We start from the raw sequence: 5312 nt of genomic DNA, 5'->3' as shown, positions 1-5312 counted from the left end.
ACGAGCAAACTATTTGTATGGTCTAGGAGCATGGGTTGGCCTATGCGCTGGACCTATTTTATTTTTATATATGTGTTTTTTAGCTATTAAACTTGCCTAAGAATAAGGATCTGGAAATGAATTAGACATGTAAACCATAAAAAAAATTTTTTTTAACAAAATATCAAAATTACATCATTTTCAATTTGTTTCAAAAATCAACAGGTTTTGAACTGAGCTTTTACTATATCATCCAAATTTAGTGTCAACCTAAACTTTTAAGGGAGTTATGCTAGTTAATTACTCCTTTTATTTTTTAATTTTTTGTGAACCTTACTTGGTCTAGACTCTAGGTTCATTGAGTTATGAGTCAGGCCAACATGTCAACTCAGGTTTTATAGTTAAGGAATTTTCAATCCATTAAACTTTAAAAATTATTATTTCATTATTTTAATATTTTTTAATATGGGTAAAAGGTATTTTTTATCAAAATTTTAATTAGATCTTTTTTTTTATTCAGTCCTGTAAGTTACCCATGTTTTTTCTTCTTTGAAAAAAAATTGTTTTTTTTGTTGTAAAAAAAATCTTTTACTTTTATGAAAATTGTTATTTTATTATTTTAGAATTTTATTGGCATTTACAACTCTCTCTCATTTCATCGATTTATACATTTTAAGATTAATTTTTTTTAGCATGAACAATATCTTTATGTATTTCAATTTAGAGAATCATGATAGTCATATTATGTTTTTCAGTCTAGAGAATCCTTATAAAGTGAAATGCACTCGTAACATTGTTCTATTTTTTTATTATATTAAAATTAACTTAATCATATGTATGATATTATGTTAACAACTTTGTTTATATGTTTATAAATGTATATGATCTTTATTTTATTTTATTATATATAAATATCAATTTTTTATTTCAATATTAAAAAATATATCAACAACATCTACATATTTATTCTTTTACATTTTAAAAAGAATTATCTAACTATGGTGAAGTGAGTGTCTCTCTCTCTCTATTTTTCTTTTTCTTTCTCTCTCTCTCTCACACATATATATTTATTGGTTCAAAAAGTTCTGTCTTTCTCTCTCACACACATATACATTTATTTGTTCAAAAAGTTCTTTCTCTCTCTCACACGCACATATGCATTTATTAGTCCAAAAAATTCTTGATTCATTTAAGAATATATCAACCAAGAATTCTTTATAATTAATTTTTTATTCATCCACAATTTTTTTTTAATTATCTTAATATTTTATGTTAAAAAATAATTTTCAACAAAATTTTAATCTTAAAAGTAAATGAAACACACTTTTTAAATTTGTTATGGTATGTAAGCATGATTTTAAAATAAATTTTCTAACATTATATTATGTGCTGGTGGGGTGTTTCTTGGGTACTTCTATGCTCTATTGATGTACGCTTTCAGGAATAGGTCTCATAGTGCTAGTAAGATGTTATTTTGAGGTCTATTTGATTAGCAAGAAATAACGTGATTTTTAACAATACTAAATTATGCTAAGATGAAATTTATTCTCGTATCTTTCATAACGTTTCTAAGTGGGTGAGGTAAATTCATGATCGCATTGTTTATAGAGAAATATATTTAGAACAGTTCAGATGGGATCAAGTTGTGGACTAATCCAGTTTGAACAAGACCTATATTGGAGTGGGAAAAGCCTAGGGCTGTTGATCTGAAATGGAAAACTGACAGTTCATCACTAGGCAAGCCAGGTTTATCTGGTATTGGTGAGGTTCTTAGAGATTCAGCTGGAAATTTTGTTCGTTCCTTTTCTGTTCCTGCAGGTTTGACGGGGTCTAATGAAGCAGAGGTCCTAACCATTAAAAAGGCTTTGAAAATCAGTGCTGAATGTACAATGGTCAGATTCTGAGAATGCTATCGCTCGTCTGCAGAAGGACCGCAGAAAGGCCTCGGAGATTTCAAAGTATTTTTAACTCAATCTCTATGTTAGCTAAATCTTAGAAGTTTAATTTTAGATAAGCCAATCAGGTTTCTGATAATTTGGCTAAAAAAAAACCCTAGTCAGGGAACATGATTTCATAACTTGGTTCTAATTTTATTTTGATTTTGCCAGCAACTAGCTGGCGATATCTTTTCAGCTTAATTATTCTTTAAATAGGGATAAATATAAATATTAATTATTCAATTAAAGTTGTTTTTAGAAATAGAGTTAGATTGCATTCCAATAGCCAAGCAAACAAATCTATCCCTGTTAAAACTTGTAAAAATATTGATACGACTAAAATATGATTCAAAATATTAAACACCAGCAGAATGAGAAAATCCAAGGAAAGCGAAACATGGCAGGATGAAATGTGATATGGTGAGATAGAATGCTACGAGGATTGTCTAGAACTGCTGTGTGGAGGGTATAGGTTTGTTTTTAGATTTCAAAAGCATTTTTTAAAATAATTAAACAAATTATTTATTTTTGTTTGAAATTAATATTTTTTTTGGTATTTTTGAATTATTTTAATATGTTGATGTCAAAAATTATTTTTAAAATATAAAACAAAAATATTATTTTGATGGAAATAATTTCAAACAAAAAAACATTTTAAAAATCAAACCAAAAACACTGTTCAGAGGAACAGGAAGAAATTAATGTTCAGATGGCAAGAAGGGAGTTGGTTTCCAGGTAAAATTTACGTGAAATTCAAAGCTTTGCCATTTTCTTTCGTAGGCTAGAGGACACCTTATCCTCTCCATGCTTCACATGATTCACGAATGAACTACAATTTTAGTACACAACAAATAGATGAAATCTTTTCCTTTATCTCCTTTGCCTCTTCTTTCAAGTGAAAAAGATCACAAGACAATAGAAAGTAAAAACAGAGGCCTTAATTCTCTGAACCTCCTCCATTGGTAGTTGGACATTGAGCAGTACTGGTATACCTGCATGTCTCCTTCGTCTCATAAATGGTCCCTGGCCAGTCTTTCGGAGATCCCATGAAAGCTGCTGAGTGCTGAGTTTTCATATTTTTCTTTAATTTCTTGATGACTTTCGGCGTCTTCAAGTAAGGCATGGGGTGGTGGCGATATGGCATGTGGGAAAGTAATCGTCATGCACCTAAAGTTTCACTTTTTAAATGCACAATCGGTTTCCCTTGCGGTTAAGTTCAACTAAGTGTATCATCGAATAATTAATTTACACCTTCTTCTTCTTCTTCTTCTTCTATATATTGCTCGCATCTTTGTTTATGTTTCTATGACATTTAAATATAAAGATTAACGATGGGAATGCGGTTTATACTTTCCTTAATTTTTCCACCTGAAAATCAACAGTGAATTGTTTTTGTTCACAAAATAAATATAAATATTAAAAATTCAATCCAATCTAAAAATTTAAATAAAATTTTAAGATATAATATATATTATTTTTTAATATATCCCTTCAAATAAAAGCTTTTAAACTTAAAACTTGTTTAAATCTACACTATTTTAGACTTAATTTTTATTTTATGTATGAAATTTGATTTCATAACCACTTACTAATTAAAATTTTAATATTATATCACATGATTAATTCAATTAAAAAAATTATTAAATAAGATGTTACTATATTATTTATATTATTATACATACAACAACTTCTTCCAATTTCTTTATGTTTATTCCAGTCTCCACTTCTTCAGAGATTACACATTAGGGGCATCATATTAAAGCAATAAAAGCATGTGGTTTGAACTTAAAGCTTTTTAAACTTAAAACTTGTTTAAATCTACACTATTTTAGACTTAATTTTTATTTTATTTTTATTTTATGTATGAAATTTGATTTCGTAACCACTTATTAATTAAAATTTTAATATTATATCACATGATTAATTCAATTAAAAAAAATAAATTATTAAATAAGATGTTACTATATTATTTATATTATTATACATACAACAACTTCTTCCAATTTCTTTATGCTTATTCCAGTCTCCACTTCTTCAGAGATTACACATTGGGGGCATCATATTAAAGCAACAAAGCATGCGGTTTGCTCTTGTTTAACAAGTACTAGTGCATATAAACAAATTACAAAACCGTAGAAAAGAGCAGGCTGGTATTGTGTAATCATAGCATACATGCATGATGTGAACACAACCCTAGGGATCCTCCTTTCAAGTCACACAAGCTTAACTCTGAAGTTATGAGCACATGCAAGTAACTAAGTTTTCACTCATCAGAGCTTTGATCATTAACCTGGTCATGTCCATTGCAAGGAAGTACAAAATTGTACAAAGAAATCTCTTTTTCCAACCAAAAGTGGCATGAGGGCACCTCTCTATTCACTACATAAACATGATGTTTTATTATTACATTTGCTTAACCAGATGTGTCTTAAGAAATTAGTTGCGCAAGAAAACTGCGTAGGTTTTGGAAAAAAGAGAGCGTTCCTTAGAAACCCACCTGTTTGTTCCATAAGATCAATGGCCCATTAAAGGTTGGACCGCAATGCATCAAGAAGTCATGATAATATGTCATGGTTCCCAGGAAGTGGACTAGCAGTGGAGTCCACTGGAGGCAAATAAAAGAAATTTGACAGAAATTTCACAAACCAAGGTACTGCATGCCCTAGCTAGAAAGCTCGAGACAAATGGGTCAGAGCTTCGAGGCAAATGGGGTCAGAGCTTTGTGCCAAAATCAGTGCATAAATGTTCTTTTGCCATGCCTTTTCCTTTCGGATAATTATTTTGCCTTCCAGGTGTTGATTGTGGGCATGGCATGATCTCTGAGTCTCGAATCCAGCCCGGTGGGCTCTTCAGGAAGTCTAAACCCAAAACAAAGTCTTGAGGTTAAGAATTTGCAGCTCTAACTAGCAGGTATATTTGCACTCGGATTCCAAGTTAATTTGTAATACATAAAAAATAATCTGAAATTATAGATGTGTTTTTCAGTATTATAGAATTTTTTTTATTGATAATTGAAAATATGATATTTTTAGTAAATAAAATGAATTGAAAAATATATTAAATAATAAATTGTAAAAAGAGCTATGAGCGCTAATTAAAATTTAAAGAAAAAGCTTGATCTTTCTTGTAAAAAACAAAAGATAGATTTATATGTAAATATTTGACTGTGTTTTTGGAAACTTTTGAATTTCTTTTATTTAAATGAATTGATAATGCCGATGTAAGTCTATTTAAAAATAATAAAAATAAATTTGAGAAAAATTATATAAAAAATTCACAATAAAAAATAAAAAATACATATTTTATTTGTATTGAATATTCATGAGATAATTATTCAAAAATAATTATTAATATTACAATCATAACCATTTTTTACCCCTAATCTTTATATGTATC

Source organism: Populus euphratica, unplaced genomic scaffold (genome assembly GCF_000495115.2).
Source record: "Populus euphratica unplaced genomic scaffold, PopEup_1.0 scaffold529.1, whole genome shotgun sequence".
In the NCBI taxonomy this organism is placed as follows: domain Eukaryota; kingdom Viridiplantae; phylum Streptophyta; class Magnoliopsida; order Malpighiales; family Salicaceae; genus Populus; species Populus euphratica.
Note: the sequence above shows the minus strand (reverse complement) of the source record.